Source organism: Alligator mississippiensis, chromosome 4 (genome assembly GCF_030867095.1).
Source record: "Alligator mississippiensis isolate rAllMis1 chromosome 4, rAllMis1, whole genome shotgun sequence".
In the NCBI taxonomy this organism is placed as follows: domain Eukaryota; kingdom Metazoa; phylum Chordata; order Crocodylia; family Alligatoridae; genus Alligator; species Alligator mississippiensis.
In genome coordinates this window covers 245449882-245469013 of record NC_081827.1, presented here as the reverse complement: position 1 = coordinate 245469013, position 19132 = coordinate 245449882, and the positions used below count along the sequence as shown (strand labels likewise).

Sequence of the window (19132 nt, the reverse complement as noted above, 5' to 3'; positions counted from 1 at the left end):
CTCTGCCATAATCTGCAAAGTCAGCCATTAAGAATCTACTTGTAGAATCTACAAGGCTAAGATTTTCAAATGGTTTTTAATGAAGAGAGGTGCTCAGTTCCCTTCAGTACCCCTGAAAAATCCAACGCTAGTTCAACTCTTCTGCAATATGCAAGCAATCAAAAGACTTGCTCAATGAACCAATCTGCTATTGAGCTGGAAAGCCTACTTACCCACCAGAAGGTCAATACCATACATGGCAGACCTTTTGGTAAATGCTGGCAGCCTTTGTATAGAGAGAGAGCGAGCTGCTGGAGCTATGTCTTGTCCTGGAGCTATAACAGCTCATTTGGCTACGCAAGAAATTTCATTGGATTCTAGTACCGGCCATTGAAGACTCCAAGGGTAAAAAACAGAAAATATGCCTGTCATGACCCAAAGGTCTGATTTTTTTGTGTGTGCTTCGGCACTAAGAATTATCCCCATGGGTTTACAGCTTCATTGCACGGAGGAGTTCTGCTGCGCAGAGAACCCGCGTGCAAAGGAGTGTTCCCGCCACTTTGCAGCGATCTTTGCAGGGTGCATTTGCTTTGCAGCACAGAAATGCACGGTGCAAAGGTTTCCCGCTCGTCGTATGCAAATTCGTGCCCCGCAATTGGCTAGTGCTAAATTATTCACACGTGGCAGCTAGCGATTGGCCTGCTAGCCGTATAAGAGGCTTGAGCAGTTTCCGCCCAAGCCGAAGAGGACTCCGCATCCATCTCGTGGGGACTCTGGGTGTGCACGGCAGGGTAATAGAAACCCTGTGTGTTGCTCAGAGGACTTTGGCGGCCTGATCCACCGCCCACCTCTTCCCGTCTTCGAACGGAGCCTACTATAAGACGTAACGATGAGTTTTATGCGCGCTAGTCCTGGACATCCGGAGTTTGTCTGCGTGGAGCCTAGCAAGCTCCACGTGATTGTTCGTGTTCTGTCTGCGTGGAGCCTTGCAACCTCCACGTGTGTTCGTGTTTTCTGTTGTAACCACAACTCAAGCAAGTTCTCAGCCTGCACCGCGACCATCTCGGTGTAAGTAAACAATCTTAAAATCAACCGTTACATGTCTGTGCCTAATTCTAGCTCGGCGCCTGCCCTCTCCGACCCGGCCTGCCCGGGCTGCTGGCTACAGCCCGCGTGCAGAGCGATGAAAGCGACCCGGGGTAAGACCCAGCACACACAATGCCTAACAAGTGAGAGAGAAGAATCAGGACTACAGCTTGTACCAGGCATTGGGCTACTTTAGGCAGACAAAAGGGGATATCTACACCATAGTGGAAACATTCTTGCCAGGACAGCTCCAAACATGCCTTTCCCACCTGTTCCCGCATGCACACATCAAACCCAGATAAATGCTGATAAAGATGCTCCAGAGGATCCTTTTGCAGCTACTTTTGAGAAGAGCCCCTAGAGATGACTGGGGAGGTGTCTACCTGAGTATATATGGGTTTGGATCACGCATGCAGGAGTGGGTGACTCAGCCAGCTGGACACACTTCTGCTGCGGTCTGTACATGGCCAGAATGCTCAAGGCGTATTTATTTCTCCATGAGCATGATGTGTTACCCGATGTAACACATAAGGTGCTTTGGATGAAAATTACTCTCTCTCCACGTGGAAGATCCACAGATAGAAAGCTGAGAAGAGGACTGATCAGTCCAGTTTAGTAGGGGTACCTTTCCATTTGACTTAATTTGTCTTTAAGATAATTAAGAACAATAATTAAAAAGAACAAAAACTGAACTAAGAGCAACCATATCTATGCTCCAGGTTACATAGTTGATGCATTTTGGTAGTGTCAAAAGCAGATCAAAGTAAATGCCTAATATTATGGGACTTGCAAATAAGTAAAAGTTCTTTTGCTGTTTCATGGTACAATGGATGGATTGAAGCTTTTCTAAGAGCACTACTTAAAAGAGGTTAAGTTTACCAGTGACCATAAATTTCTAGGAACATAAACTTCTAATTATTCACAGTTAGTGGTTTGATTTTAATTAGCTCCACACTTTCACAATTCTTTTTAGACATCATTTAATTTTTGGAATTAGTAACTAATTAATAGCAATCTTCCAAAAACAAATAAAGAAGTCCATGCTGTGTGGTCTCGGATCGGCTGTGGAAAAATAGTATCTCCATGATGTTTTTAGAAAAATACATTTTAGAGAACAAATCTTGCCTACGGTTAGATGATAAAATTTGTTTGGCAGAACAAATCTGGAACAACATAGATCTTTGAATGTTATGGTGTATTTGATTTATCCTTCTGTCTAAGCAACTTTTTAGAGTCCTTTTCTTTACTGTGACAAATTTGCTGCTCAATAGGATTTCAAGGATGTTAGATGGACTGAGACTATTTCATTTAACCTAGCTTTCACAGCTATATAACTTGCAAAACCTACTACAAGTATTACAATACATACAATAAAGCATAATGTAAAAAGAAGCCAGCATAGAAATGTTGATCTGTAATGTAATGACATGGTTAAACAGCATTTCTAATCTGGATTTTTAAAAATTCTTTATCCATTCTAGAAAGCACATAAAACCCTTACACATTCTCACGGTGCACCCGGTAATCTCTCTAATACTAAGACAGACTAATGTGTTTCAAGTATTTTATGCTGGGAACAAATCTTTGTCACTCAGTATTCCACTTGCAAAAATAAACCCAGAAAGCAAATGCTCAGAAATACAGCCAGTAGTCTCTCTCCTCTACACATTTCATATAAGTAAATACTTACCGACAGTTTCCTACATAGCCATTTAATTACACTAATTTCCTTTCCCCCGGTCCGTCCGAGTCAGAAGTGGAATGAGAGGGAGGGTGCAAGAGAGACAGAGTGAGGGGAAACCAGAGAGGAAACCAGAGACTGCAAATTGAAAGCTTTCTTTGACTACAACTCACTGATGTCGCAATTCCACACTTAGGCAGCACATTCTGCTGGACCCAGACACGCTGTTATTTTAACCAGGCTGCCCTCAGCAACCATCAATTCAAAACCACCGAAACCCGGACAGAACTGCTGAGTCCCTTCAGGAGAGGAATGAAAGGACAGTCCAAGGGGTTACAACATTAGCCTATGACTTGGGAGACCTGTGATTGATTCCCTGCTCCAAAAGAAATGCCTGTTTGACTGTGGGCAAGTCACTGAGCCATTCGGTGCCTTAGTTTCCCATCTGTAAAATGGTGACGATATGCTTTTCTTCTGACACGGAGCTATTGCCGAGATAACTGTATCTAACCACACAAAGCGCTATGGTAATGTAGTAATGAGTCTACATCCTGACCACAAAAAATGAAGGCAGCCACAAACCTACAAGAAGCTACTTCTTATTACAGATCATTTTAAAAATCAGCATGAAAGCAATTTATTTTTTAGAAGAATGCCTTTCAAAATACTGCTGGCAAAATTCATCCCTAGTAACTCCACTAAATTCATTGGAGTTCCACCATGGATTACATTTAGCCCATTATGTTTAACTAACAGACTGCCCATCAAGAATGACTGGGGGGGGGCAGAGCCCCAGGCCCACTCCCCCTGCCCTCCTGCTGCTTGGGGTCCGGACCCACTCTCCACCTCCATGCCGCAGGGAGGGGAGGAGCAGGCTCAGGCCCTAGGTGGGGAAGGACTGGACGTGAAGATGGGGAGAAGCTGGGCCGCTGCAGCAGGGGAGTGGGTCCGGGCTGGGCCACTGCAGCAGCGGGTCTGGGCTGGCCCAGTGGCAGCGGAGGGACAGGAAGAGTGGGCTCGGGTCCGATGTGGGGCAGGAGTGGATCCAGGCCCGATGGTGGGAGGAGGCTCGCTCCTCCCCTCCCCCTGCAGCTGCTGTGTTGGGCTGGGCTGGACTGGGCCGGGCCTCCTATCCCCTCCGCATTGCCGTGGTGGGCCGGCTTTTCCCCCGCCTCAGGCTCGCTCCCCCCCGTGTCAGGCCCAGGCCAGTCCTCCCCTGGCCGCACCGTCACCTCTGACTCCATGGCATGCCCACTCCTCCCCACCAACATCAGGCCCGCTTGGGGACAGGAGGAGTGGGCTCGGGGCCAACATGGGGGAGCAGGGTGGGAGAGGAGTGGGCCTGGGCCCGAGGTGGGGTGGAGGCCTGCTCTTTCCCTCCCCCAGCCCCTGCCGCATCAGACCGGGCCTGCCGTCCCCCACCCCCACCCTGCCCCACCATGGCGGGCCGGCTTTTCCCCTGCTTGGATCTGCTCCCCCCCCCCACACACACACACATTGGGCCTAGACCTGCTCCCCTCCCTGTGCGTTAGGCCCGTGCCTACTCCCCCGTGTGTGCCGGAGCAACCAAGGGGAACCAGCTGCCTGTAGGAGGCAGGGCCTGGCCCTTATAAAGCTCAGGGCTGAGGCCAGGCTAGCAGTTGTCTGCCAGCAGCTGGAGAGGCAGGAGCTCCCTCAGCTGAGATATGGAAAGGAGCATGACTTGCAAGTACAGCTCATGATAGCCCTGAGAGGATGGGCACTAGGGTTTAGCCAGGGGCTTTATGTTTGCGTTATAGCCAGGAGGCTCTAGTTTATGTTTGGCTCTGTTCATTACACCCGGAGGTTTGGGTGAGGCTGTAGGGGCTGGAGGAGGCCTCATAGGAGGGCACAGTGTCCTCATAGGGACCCCAGAGAGTGTGGGGTGCTCCAGCGCCAGTGAGGGCGCGGGCTAGCGCCAGGAGGGCGCATTAATTTCATAGCGCCAGTGAAGGCGCAGCTTGCACGCCAGTACGGGAGTGACTGGCAGCGAGGAGCGCGGCCAGTGGGTCACGGGCGCAACCAGTAGGTTGCAGACGGGGGGGACAGACCCCGGATTGCGGGCGGGGTACATAGACCCCAGCCCCAGAGCGAGGGGCAATTTCATTGAGAAGCCCCGTGTGGGCACGGCGAGCCCCAAAGAGGGGAAGCGCCACTTTGTATTACTGAGAAGCCCAGTGCGGGCACGGCGAGCCATACCGAGCAGCCCTAGAGCGGGGCGATAGTGAGGAGCCCGAGGCGGGCAGGCCCTAGAGCGGGGCGATAGTGAGGAGCCCGAGAGGGGCCATATTGAGGAGCCCGAGGCGGGCATAGCGAGCCCGGCCGCAGGCTAGCGCGGCAACACCCCTCAGACCGAGGCAAGGTGCTGCGGTTGCCCCCAAGAAGATGGGGAGTAGCAGCGCGGTAAGCCGGGGCCAGAGAGGGTACCCGTGCAGTTGGCCGGAAGGGCCGAGGCCCGCTAGAGGTCCCTGAGCGGGACCACACCGTCAGGGGAGGCCCAGAGCGGGCTGGACGAGAGTCCCAGTAAGAGGCTGGGTACCGGAGAAAGCCCAGAGTGGGCTACACTATAGAGGAGGCCCAGGAAGCGGGCGTACAGACCTAACAACGTCCATTACATCTGCGAGGCTTGGGGTGTGGTATCGGGAGGTTGGAGCCACGCATAGCCCATAAGGCTAGGGTGTCTAGAGAACACCCACCATATCAGGAGACCCCAGGGGGTCTGGAAGAACCATGGGGACAGAGGTCCCGAGTAGCCGTGCCCAGGGAGTCATAGGCAGCCTCCCAATCATATTCCAGCAAGACGTGGCAGGCGAGAATTAGAGGGTGCCTTGGGCCGGCCTGACACGGAGCGAGGGACCTCGAGGAGATCACGGCCCTCCGTGAGGACCCCGCCGTGACAATAATATTAGAATAATTCAGAGCCCCTCACCTGTAAAGGATTTCTCTGCAGATTGCATGGGCCTTATTTTAGTTCCCAGTTTTAGCAAGCAGGCTAATATATGCTTACGGTCTTTCTATATAAACAATACTCGGATAGAAGTATTTGTGCTTATATATATGTAGTGATGGTCTTTAGGGGTGTGTGAAGTGAGTCCTATTCGATTTGGATTCAGCCTGAATTGGGGACAGTGATTCAATTTGTTGATTTGGATCACTGTCCCTGATTCGGTTTGGCCAAATCCAAATCTGAAGATTCGATACTGATTCAGAGACTCAGCGATTCAGACACAGCTTTAAATGTTTTTTCTACATATCTCCAGGTACCAGCGTGGCTCATGAACACTGCAATGCTGGGGTGGATGGAGCGTCCCACAGGAGCGTGGCCCCCCCCCCCCCCCCGAAGTGCTTGGCAGCAAACCTGGAGTGGAACTCAGAGAGGGACTGAGAGATGGGTAGACAAGGCTTTGCCTATTTCCCTGGGCCTCTGATCCTATCTTGGCTTCAGCCCCTCTCTGAGTTTCAGTCCCTCAGCCTAGGCTTTAGCCCTCTCAGACTTAGTCTGTCTTGCTCTTGGCCCTGACTTGGTTGAAGCCCCTCCCAGCCTCCAACCCCATTACCCAGGTTCAGCCCTCGTAGCTTTGGCCCATCTTGGTATCTGCCCTTCCCAGGCTTCTGCCCCACAGTTTATGCTTTGGCCATCTTGGCCTCAGTCCCGTTGTGTCCCTGCCTCATGTAGTGCTTGAAACAGAGAGTGCCCTCCAGGCATGATTCATGATCATCCAACCAATTGTGCACCCATAGGGGTAGAGACATCAAGACCGTATTGCCTCGGGTTACTTGTGAGAATGTTATGAGCATCAGCTGCCTTACTCACATTGAGGTATATCACATCCACTATTCTGCCCCACCCACAAGGCCCATTGTCTCATTAGAGAAAGAAATCAGGTTGATCAGGCATGGTTTATTCTTGACAAATCCAGGTTGACTGTTCTTTATCACTTTGTTACAGTAGCATAACCAGGGCTGGGTGTGGGAACTATTTTTTACTATTGCTGTGCTTGCTTCTCTCTTCAGACCTGAAGAAGAATGTCTTGCATTTGAAAGCTTGTCTAATTCTATCCCAAGTATGCAGTTGGTCCAATAAAAAGTATCATCCAAAGAAATCTTGGATCTTGCATAATTCCCAAACAATCATGGCTACATCACTCTATCAGTATCATATATTTAACACATAATTTAATGGCTATATATGCACACTCAAAATCTTTGTAAAAAAATTAAAATAGGAATAAATTCCTATCAAGAGAGGCTACATGTATTAAAAAGGCTGCATGTGGGCTTCCAAGAATGCAACAACATCTGAGGAGTGAGAACATCCCTGAATGTTTAATCTGAAACATCAGATTAGGAAGTGGTAAATCAAGGACCCACAAGAAATACAGCTTCTTTGCAGCTGTTATTTTAGAAGAAAAATGAGCAAATAAATGTAAAGTGCATTGGGTAGGTTCTATGTGGTGTCTATATAACTAAGAATTATTTTATAGCAGCAAATTGAAGCCAGAGGGAAACTGGGCTGGAGAACAGAATATACTGAGCTGGGGTTGTTTTCTCAGATTCTAGTATCCTTCCCTATAGGCCTGTGCGGTGGGATGTGAGCTAGATCACAAACACATGGGTTGGATTCTTGCTTGTAAGCAATTTTAGAAAAGATGCTGTTAAAGGGAGGTTTTTAATGTACTGTACAACCAGGCAATGCCTTATTACCACTCTACTGAGTTTCCTTTACAGATTTAGATCATTGCTCAAACTCAACCCAAACCCAAATTCAAATACCTCACTCTCTGGAAAGCTTTGGAATGAAAAAGTGGATCTGGGTTAGGCCATCGCCACTGTCACCTAGCTCTGCAATGAATCAAATCACTAATAATTCTTTCTACAGTCTTTGAAGAATTTTCGCAAGCATCCTTCAAACCCCAGAGCCGTGGTTACCCAGAGTGACTGGCAAATACACTCATTTTCAGACCTTTCATTCTCAACAATAATCCTTTTCACTTACGTGGCACCTGGCATCATGAGTTTTACAAACAGGGTAAGGCCATTTGTATATTAAGAAACTTGTTGCTATTCATATTTATATTAGGGTAGGTGTTACATTTATCACATGATTGACATATTAATCCCATGATAAATTGAAACATGTCACATATTCAGTCACTTTACTGTATGATAAAATGGCGAACAAGCCACAAAGATGTTCCATATTTAATGTAAAACATCTTTATGGCTGGTTTGTGTCACATTTCAATTTGCACATGTAGCTTATAGCTTGGCTTTAGGCTGCATGGCATGGCTTTAAAACTTCCTGCAGAAAGGACACTGAAGCCACTTGTGCAGCACAATGCTGGGGTTACAGGTCCGCTATGCAGGCAACCAAGGCTGGGGAACTTCCTAACAGCTACATGCCTAAGCCCTGGGGTGCTCGTAGCCAGCTGCCTGCTCCTGCAGACATGTGATAGGATCTGAGGAGCTTTATGTTCAGTCCCAACAATTGTGTATCCTACCATGCCAGACCTTAAATGTCTGGCATGGCAGAACAAGTGATTGTTGGGATCCAATTTCTCAGATCCCACTGACCTATTAAATTAGCATTTCAGGGGTCACAGAAACCTACTACCCGAGCCATAGGAGTTCAGATCTGCAACAATACTTACTCAAAATCAAGGGACTATCATGATCTAGGCCCATCTATAGTTAAGAAAACAAATTCCCAGAACTTTCCAGGTTCACAGTTAGTTCAATGATAAATGTGGCACAGACACTCGGGGAAGACACTCCGGGTAGATTAGCTTGTGTTTAGGATGTTTCGATTTTGCACAGCTGTTGGGAATATCACACATTTCCTCTGTTTCTCACCTCCATAGGTTATCAGCCAATCCATAACAGATCAAGTTTGCAGTTTGGGGATCTAAGTTGAACACGTGAATAAGAAACCTTGTTGAAACATTTGAAAGTCCATGGCTTATCATGCTATCAAGGTCTCCACTGCTAAAAGCCCCACTGACCACCTTGTAATCTTAAAATAAGTTAGTTCAACCTGATAATAGCATGAAAGAAGTCTTACATGCACAAAGCTCTGAATGTTAGCCAATGCTCTTGCTTTAAACCTTAAGGCTCACAGACCATAAACCAAATAACTTGCTTAAATAATGGCAGTAACTGGTACTTTAATGACACTTTCCATCCGCGTATCTTAAAAGACTTTTACAGACATTAATGAATTGACACTCTCAGCTGGTCTGGGAGAGGATAATGGTTCAGAGATTGAAAGTCTCGTATAAGACTGAAGAAAAGTGCGTTCAGTTTCCTGCTTCAAGACAGTTCCTGTGTTGCCTTTGGCAATACTCAATCTCCTTATGCCTCTGGTTCCCGATCTGTAATATAAGGATAATAGCACTCTTCTGGTTTCCAAGTGTGTTTTCAAGAGAAATGTAATAGGCAAGAATTTCTTAGGGTGATATATTTTATTGGACCAAGAAAGTTTAAAGAGAAGTACCTTGAAGGTCAAAAGACACTACTGTAATGGGGACAGGTAGCAAATAAGCATCATGTTCCTTATTTTATTTTAATGAAGTAGGTTATTCAGGTATGTGGGGGTGACAAAGGACTTGGGGATAAACTCTGGAATGCTAATGTTCAGAACCTCATCTGAACAGACTTTATTTCTCAGGCACTAGGTACAGATGAAATCAAGTGAAAGCTGCTAAATGACCTGCCTAAGGATTAGTATAAAAAAGTGCAGATATCCTGATGCCGAATTCCACATTACCACCAGACTATATTGGAAAAGGTTTCTCGAAGCTTTATAAATATGCTTACTGTCTGCCTATAATCTCTGTGCCTGTATGGGATTTCCTTGGTTCCAAGCCGAACCATTAAAAATCCCTGAAAATGAATCTGCCTCTGCAGGGAAACTCAACTTGTGACTCTTTAGAGTAACACCTGGGACTCTTGCAAATAGGTTTGTTCTGGCTGTGTCTTGTGCTGCTGATCAGGACACCAGAGTAACTGGATTCTCCCTGTATCGCAAATAGACTTACACTGCCTGTTCCTTTCCTATCCCTTATGAAGAATGTCAGGGAGAAAAAAATCCTATTTCTATCACAAGCATGCTGTAGAAGTCGGGATTTTAGTGGTACTGTTTCATGCTGGTTAGCATCTAGGAGAGGCAAGCTTTAACATATGCTGAATCTGTCACTGTGAAGGTCAAATTCACCAACCTGATCTTGAATCAAAGAGTAAGAAGCATCATGATCTCTTATACACCTGCTCAACATGTGACTGCCAGGTCATCAGCCTAATCCTGTTCATCACAGACTTAAATTTCAATCCCACATTTTTCCAGCATGGAAGGTTCTCAGAGTCATCTATACCGACTCCATTTAAAATATAGGAGGAGACAAGAACAGTCCACCAACTCAAAACAGGAGGATGCTGTTTCATTAGAAAGTTTTAGGATTAAACACTCAGAAGAAAGGGGTGTGACTGTTTTGCACATATCACATATGTGGAAACATAAGAGGACCCAGGACTACTTTTCTGTAGTTATTTGTAAGAAATCCCAAACAAAGTAGAACTCATCTGTTATGTGTATTTGTTACAGACCTGGGAGATGAATCAGGTTTGTCTGGGGCTAGGGACACAAGTTACACATAAACTAGTTTAAGGGAGCAGAAACTGGCTTAAACCTATAACAGACCAGATGTTCAGTGCACATAAACAAGTTTAAAAATGGCCGAAACTGGTTTGAGATAAACCTGGTATAGCGTGGCATCAGACTTAACTGATCGAGGTCAAACTGGTTTATGGAACTTCTGTCCCAGACCCCTTCCTGGTTTAAGTTAAACCAGAGTCCTCCAGCATCTCAGCATGCTTTTCAGCCCTGGCTGGGCTGTGCTCTCTGCTCCAGTGGAGCAGGTCTGGCCCTGCCCCTCTGCTCCCTATCTGGAGATGGGGTGGTCAGGGGCATGGCCTAAGATGAACGGGGCAGGGATTTATTCCCCACCCTCCCCTGTCCCAACAGCACGGACCCCAGCTGGGATCTGCCAGGCAGGGGCACACCAGCCCCTGCTAGGCATTTCTCCACTCGCTGCTCCAGCAGCAGGGGTGTAGCCAGCCCCAGCAGCAACGTGAAGTGAACGGAGATGGGGGTCTAATTCCCCCCACCATCCACTGTCCCTGTGGCATGGACCCAAGCCGGGGTCTGCCTGGCTGGGGCACAGCAGTTTGTGTTGAGGAACCCCACCCTTTGCTGCTGCAGGGGCAGGGTTATGGCCAGGCACCAGCTGGCATGGCCCCCTGAGGCAAAGGGGGCAGGGAGAGGATTATTGCTCCTGGAGCCCTAGCTGGGGTCTGCCTGGTGGGGGGCAGAGCAGCATTTCCCTCCCCATCACTGTTGGAGTGGTGGGGTGTGTGGCCAGCCCCAGCAGTGGCCTCAAGTGAACTGGCCAGGGAGGGGGTTTAATCCCACCCTTCCTGTTCCACCGGCATAGACCTGAGCTGGGGTCTGTCTACTGCTCCCTCCTCACTGTTCCAGGGGCAGGGGCATGGCCAGAGGCTGGCTGGCTGGCATGGCCCCTGAGACAAAGTGGGCACAGAGGAGATTTATTCTCCCCTCTGCCCCTAAGGGACCACATCTGGGATCTGCCAGCCCCAACCGCCACCTCTGCCGATTGCTCCGTGTGGGCCGAGCATCAAAATAAGCCCCCTCCCTGCCCCTTTTGCCTCAGGGGGCCATGCCAGCCGGCCTTCGGCCATGCTCCTGCCCCTGCCACTGCAGCAATGAGGGAGGAGTGCCTGGCAGATCCTGGGCTCTGGCTTTTTGAATGTCTGTCCCTAGCCAAAAGGTTCAGTCTCAAATCTCTCAGATTTTGAACCACCTGGGAAGATTAATGGAGGTATAAGGAAGCAAACAAAAACCCAGACAAGGAGTTTTGCCTGTGTGGCTTGTGGCCCTTTTGACTGAGCTGCTTTGTGAACTGGGATCTTCTGGGAAGGAAATATCAATGACAGTAAACCGACAAGAAATAATATTGGACAAAGGGCTTGGATGTGCCCTCCTTCCCCTCCAGGAATAAAAACTGTTGAGTTCCTTACAGCTGTAAATCAAGGCGCGAAGAAGCACTTGTGTTCAATTCACACATCTGGAGTATTGCCCCTGATCAACCCTCTTGAAATCTTTGGACAGAAATATAAAGAAAAAGGTTAGCTGAGTCCTCTAGGATCTTCTCAGCAGGCACTATGCTATACATGGTGTCCACTCACAATTTCACCACGGCAATGAGGATATCTTCTAAGATCTTCCTATTTTAGAAACCGAGGCCCCCATCAGTAGAAATAAAGGAGAATCTCCTTTAGCTATGCTGGCAATATAGGGCCTTTGATTCTATCCAGCAGAAGGAAGTTGCAGCTCATTTCTTACTATGTTATTTTACATTTTCCAAGTGTTCTTCAAGTATTTAAGCATCACAACATCTTTGTGATGTGATTAAGTTAGGACTGGAGAAAATCCACCTTGCACACACAGTCTTGGCAACTCTGTCAATGGCCATCATCTTTAGGAGAATCCAAGTTCTCGTTCTGAAGCAGTTGGATGCAGCCTCTCCATAATTAGGTTTGAAGCCACCTTTCTATTATAAACCTAATTTGCAACAATTCCCTCTTGCACCTAAATACATATCTAGTTTCCCCAATAGAAAACGTTACATTGCTCATTCTTACTTATCACACCCTAATTAAAATATCAGATCTCTATGAAAAGGAATAAAAATAAGGTATTACAAGGAAATTCCTGAAAAAGGACCCCTCAAATAAGAAACAAGATATTTATTTCTTCCAGTAGTATTTAAGTTTGATCTTACCATTTCACTTGGGTAAATGCTTTTCTCCTTTGAATTTCATAGACATTAGGGCTGGAAGGGACCTTGGCAGATCACTGGGTCAGGAAAGACAGCAGCAAATCTATTTTTTCACTTTAGCAAATAAGGTGGGAAATAAGGTTTCTAAGGGCCTTCTTGCATGGGATATTTATCATGTTTCATCTGAGTTCCTAGGAAGCATTACTAAGAGTCTACTTAATTTGTAATTTCGCAGTTTTCATGGAAACCGTGAAAAACAGCGTTGTCTGCAATTAATTCATATTTCTAAACTTTTTGTAGAATGCTACATATAATAATAAATTATAGTGACAGTGACGTTACAAATCATATTGTATATACATTTATATTTAAAATATGTTTAAATTTAGACTTAAATATAATATTTGGCTTTATAATAATATGATGAATTATAGGATATAATTTACTTTCATGGATTTTGCTATTAAATTATACAGTATATACTTCTCTGCCAATCAGTGGTGAGGGGTGGGACTGCCAGGAAATGCCCACGAAATTGGCTCTTTGTGCTGTGACCAAGCCGCGAAAATTGCTTTGTCTCACTGTAAGTTAAGTAAACCCCTACGCGTTACCATGCCATATTAAAAGTGAGAACGTGTTTTGAGCAGTCACGCGGTAATGTTTACTGTGATCTCAGCCTGCTCTGGACAGGGCTAGAGCAGGCTGTGCACCCACCTCCCTGGACGCTGACCCTAACCACAGCTCACACGTCCACCCACGAGGATGTGCAAACCCCCTCATCCCTCCAAGTCTGTGCCCTTCACACCATATGCCCAGGACTGCTCTGCCCAAGAGTGCCTGCTGGGATGAGCCAAGCTTCTGAGGCTGACAGTGAGCAGAGGAATGGCGAGCCAAGCTCAGGAGAAAGTACCACTCCCACCATTGCCAGGAGGATCACAAATTGCTTAGAGCACTCTGACAATAGCTGAACATGTGCTATGTAATATGATTGGGAGGTACTCCTCCTGTGAACAGCTATAACTTTGCTACGATATGAATGCACGTAGCATGTGTTTTACTGTTTGAACCCATGGATACTCACAGTGCAGTTAACATGTCTTAAGTGTAATATGTGATGGGGCCTTAAGCCTTGCCACTCGCACTTCACAGATGAGGAAGGTGGGCACAGAGAGGTGAGGCTGGCTCAGAATGGCAGGTCCCAGCCCACTGCTACACCCTGTAGACCAGGGGTTTTCAACCTTTTTTAACAAGTGTATCCCTTCTATCTCCATCCAAGAAGAGCACACACCAACTGCTGAAACTTCCTTAGCCTGACGAAGGGTTTTTGAACCCGAAAGCTTGCTTAATAAATATTCTCCAACTATTTGGGTTGGTCTAATAAAAGATATCAAATTCACCCAAGGAACCTTGTCTGCCTGTGTCCTTAGACCAACACGGCTACAACCTAAATCCCTTCTGTCTCAAAATTCTAGCTCATGTACCCACCCCTTTTTTATTTTTTTCTTGTTTTAATGTTACCATTAACAGGAGGAAGGGAAGGGGTAATGGGGGCGGGGAGGGAGGGAGGGTGGGGCAGATTGAAGCCCCAGCAGTGAGGGAGTGGGGCTGGGGCTGGGGCACGCACTGCACAGCCGGGGCAGGGCGCAGGACGGAGCTGCAAGCGACACATCAGGAGGGACAGGGCTGCCACCACTGCACACCGTGCTGGTGAGACAGGGATGGTGGGGAATAAACCTCTCCCCTGCCCCCTTCATCTTAGGCCATGCCCCTGACCACCCCATCTCCAGATAGGGAGCAGAGGGGCAGGGCCAGACCTGCTCCACTGGAGCAGAGAGCACAGCCCAGCCAGGGCTGAAAAGCATGCTGAGATGCTGGAGGACTCTGGTTTAATTTAAACCAGGAAGGGGTCTGGGACAGAAGTTCCATAAACCAGTTTGACCTCGATCAGTTAGGTCTGACGCCACACTATACCAGGTTTATCTCAAACCAGTTTCGGCCATTTTTAAACTTGTTTATGTGCACTGAACATCTGGTCTGTTACAGGTTTAAACCAGTTTCTGCTCCCTTAAACCAGTTTATGTGTAACTTGTGTCCCTAGCCCCAGGCCAACCTGATTCATCTCCCAGGTCTGTAACAAATACCCATAACAGATGAGTTCTACTTGGTTTGGGATTTCTTACAAATAACTACAGAAAAGTAGTCCTGGGTCCTCTTATGTTTCCACATATGTGATATGTGCAAAACAATCACACCCCAGGAGGGCATGGGGCAGGCTGAGTGCCCCCCAGATCTGCATGTGGGGCAGGGTGGGCTGCCGTTGTGGGGTCAGGGCAGTGCCAGGCTCTTCCCGGCAGGGGGCTGCACCAGTGCTGCACTCAGGGCAGGCGATGATGGCACTGGGAGAAGGGCTACAGGGAGGCTGCAGCCGCCGCAAAATTTGCCATAGGCCCCCTATAGCCCCCACTCCCAGCACCGCCACCGCCTGCCCCAAGCATAGCCCCAGCCCAGGCCTCACCGGGAAGAACCCAGCACCGTCCCAGCCCCAGTGGCAGCCTGCCCTTGCCTTGCACAGATGCAGGGTCAAATGCCACCCCCATGCTGCCCCACACATCCTCCCCTGGACAAGCTACAGCTCTGTCCTACACCCTGCCCCAGCTGTGCAGCACCTGCCCCTAGCCCTACTCCAACCCCAGCCCCACTCCCTCCCTCACTGCTGGGGCCTCAATCTTCCCCCCACCCCTTCCCCCACAACAGACTTACCTGCCTGACCTGGCTGCTCTCTACATTGCTGGGCTGTGCTCCTGGCCTCCTGCATGCTGCACTGCAGCTGCGCACATGCACAGAGCATTTATTGGCTACATCATCAGCCACATCAGCCAAAAAAGCTGATTACCAATACAGTCCATTTTCCTTATATTGGTGCTGATCTAATATGGGACCGACGTATTGGTGCACCTCTATAAAACAGTAATTTTTTCTCATTTGTTCTGCATACCCCTGACGCCCTTTTTAAGTACCACTAGGGGTACACGTACCCCCGGTTGAGAACCACTACTCTAGACTACTGAACCTCTCCATAGGACACTGACCAGCCTTTTCGCAGTGCTGCCAATGACAATATTCTTTGCTGCTTTTGGCCCCAATTGTTCTTGTTTTACTCTTAGATCCAAGCGAAGAGGAGAATGTCTGAGGAGATAAAGTCTCCCATTGTGTCAGCATCCTCACAGCAATGAGCTGAATATTAAACCGAAAAAAAAGCCTTATAAAAGGAGCAGTCTGAAGATTTTCACTGTGATTGGAACAAGGATGCACATTCTGCGGTGCTTTAAGAGCCAGCTTCAGTTTTAACAAGCCGGGCCAGCCAGGGAGCCAGTGGATAAGGCAGGGAAGTCGTAAACAACCACAGTCTCATGCTGTTCGCACCTCCCATGTTACTCAGCTTCCTTTACTGAGTCTTTTTTATGTGGGCTGCTTTTCCTAGGTTTATGTTCCAGAACTCCCCTTAACATACATTGTAATAAGGAATGGAGGGAAAGAATTGGAGGAAGACTGTGCCCTACAGTACCCTTATCTGATACCACAAATCTTCTATGAAGCCAGGGTACCAGATTTTAGACTGCAAATAGCAGATAAGATTAGCAAAGACCTGGCCAGCCCACTATCCCCAGCTCATTTATCTTTCAGCCCCTAGAAGAGAGCAGGTCATTACTTCCAGGGGTCCTAATACAAGTGTTGCTGATTCCAGGATACAACAATGTCTTCTGAGGCAGAGGGTCAAAGTGCTAAATAGAGATGTATACCCTATACAAGAATAAGCCAAATCCAGATGTTTCTAGTACAGCCATAAATTAGATTTAGGATAGCAAACTGCTGTGGCTCAGAAATACCATTAACAAACAGCCTCTTGAACGTATTTGAATTCTGACCACTAATGTGACAGACAAGATGTATTTTATCAAGGAGAAGACGAGTTGTTAGTAAAATTTTTCTTCTGCTCCCATGAACAAGGGGATTCAGATATGTGGGAGTAATAAAGGACTTGGGGACACATTGTAGAAACAGATGTTCCCTTGTTTTCAGTCTTTACTGAACTGAGTTTGTTCTCAGGCACTAGATACAGATGGACTTAATTTCTGGGTATCGCAAAATAACCACAAACCAACCTCATTTTTTCTCAGTTCTCCTGCAAGTAGCTGCTTCCAATTGCCCATTTTGGAGCTTCTGGGACCATGGAGCTCCACGAAAGTCAGGTCAGGGACGGATTTTCTTGAATCAGGATCAGGTTGGGATCAGTACCGCCTTTGAATTTTGCTTTCAGTTTCAAATATAGTCCAAAGGATCAAAGGGGAAGAATGAAGTGGACAACTTTCAACCAGTTTGGGGACAGAGCTACAAGTTTTAAACAGTTTGTGTATAAAATGGACCCAGGTTTGGGATTTCAGCATATTATTGGAAAGACCCTCATTGACTTTGATGGAAAATGGACTGAACCCTGAATAAACATCCCCAGGCTTTGAGGGACATTGTGAATATTTCATGCAGAAGGAACTGCATTCTTATTTTGAAAGAGCCGCTGCTAGTCCGTGAGGAGATGCACTGTATAATTCTGCACCAACTTCTGATCTATGCAATCCTATTCACGGTCAACACTACAACTGGCCCTGAAGCTCTTGCTACAGACATGTTTTTTCTGGCAGGAGCAGTTGTGCATAGATCGGCGTATAAGCCAGATCTCCTGACATACTCCAGGGCAAACAGGGATCATTTGTTACTTGTCGTGACCTGACAACACACTTGGCGCTGTAAAGTACACAGAACCCGCACCTGCAGGAAAAAGTTACAATCCAAGAACACTTGTGACCAGGCAGGTTTTTATTTAATTTTGTGTGTGGGTGTGTGCATGCATGTGTGTGTATATGCGTGTATGTGCATGTGTGCATGCGCACATACGTAATTTAAAACCAGAGTCCACAGTTCACTCGCAAACCCCTTACTATGAAATACTGCTGAGGTCAAAAAGTGGGTAGAACGCAACCATGAATTTACATGTATAAGGATATCCACAGCTCAGCTGGATAGGAAATGATCATACAGGCCACTGACAGATGTGGAAAACCCCCCCCAAAACCAAAAAAGTGCTTTACCAGAAGAGGAGCTGCATCAGTTCAACCTGGCTCACCCAACATCTGTAGAGATCATGTGCTTCAGCAGGGCTTTTTGGCGCTTTTATCTACTAGCTGATTATCTATACAGATGTTGGGCAAACTGATGTGGCTCCTCTTCTCGGCATGTGCTGCGCTTGGCATGAGGGTGCGCCACATTGAAAGTAAAGTGCCATTTTTTTCCCCATGTCTGTCAGCGGCCACACAGATTTGCACTCACACGCTCCAAGATATAAGCCAATTGCTGTTAGCAAGGGAAATAGGCCTCTGGTGGGCTTCTTCTAGACAACTCCTTGCCTTATACACACATGAGGAGCAGGGCAGCTTCCAGTGGTTTGTTTTCGGCCTCAGATCAGTCAGTGAGAGCAGGAACCTTCATATCTGAAAGTTTCAGAAGAGCCATCCTGAAGATCCGGTGGTCCAAGTTTCACCACTTTATAAAATGCAAGTCATAGACATTACCTTGTCTGGAGAGGAAAGCTCTCTCCTTTCACTCTCCTTTCTGCACCAATGACATGTTCTCGGACTCTTCATAGGACAATGAGTTACATTTGGAATACAAACTAGATCCCTACAGGGACAGGACACTTGAACATGATGGCTATTATACTGCAGAGAACAGCCTTCATTCTGGAAGGGCAGCAGTCATTTTACGGCGAAGAGCATTCATCCTACAAGAACACCAGAGAACATCAACATATAAACACAAGACATGAACAACATCAGGGCTTCGTCAGACTGAGGCAGACAGATGGAAACCGCTCTAATCTTGTTTAGACTTGAGTTTGCAAACCTCAACCAAGTGCTTGTTTCTGCTAACAACAGAAGCCAGGCTTCACTTGCGGCTGGAGGAGAGCTGGAGGTGACACGCACGCAAATCTGGGCCATTAATACATTTACTACTTCATATCGAGAGCCTGCGCTCTGTTCCCTTCAAACATTTTTCTGCATGAAGAAAGTTGGTTTACATGCGTCTTCCTGTATTTGTAAAATGGCAGTTTGCAGCAATGTATACAGGATGTATGATTTGCTCCATGGTGCTCTGTAACTGGACATTAAAGCAAGACTTATAAGGCCCATTTACAAACAATCACATTTTTAAAAGAGGAGCCAAAAGCTGAACAACAAGTCTGAACCCCTTCTATTCAAACTTCCTCAGATATGAACCTACTTTTCCAGCTCTGAGTCGAGCCTTTCTGTGGCAAGGGTGGATGTTGCTGAAATCCAACCAAGACAGCTGTTCTCGGGGATTCTGGGCCTCCGACAGGGGGAATCTGTAAATTCTGAACCTGAACGTAAGTTTGATTCAGCCTCAAACCCAGATGCTGCCCACCAGGGACTATGTGTAGTTC

General features: G+C 47.2%; 1 protein-coding gene across 3 annotated transcripts in view; it reads right to left on the bottom strand.

The window, feature by feature from the left end:
- MYLK (myosin light chain kinase) overlaps positions 1 to 19132 on the bottom strand; it is a 356584-nt gene that overhangs the window by 246598 nt on the left and 90854 nt on the right. Inside the window, exon 1 of one of the 3 annotated variants that reach the window (XM_014599482.3) lies at positions 2756 to 2843. The exons of the other annotated variants lie outside the window; for them this stretch is intronic. The gene's annotated coding sequence lies outside the window, so the exon portion shown is untranslated. Of the gene's footprint in view, positions 1 to 2755; positions 2844 to 19132 lie in introns of those variants that run through there. 3 annotated transcript variants of the gene reach the window in all.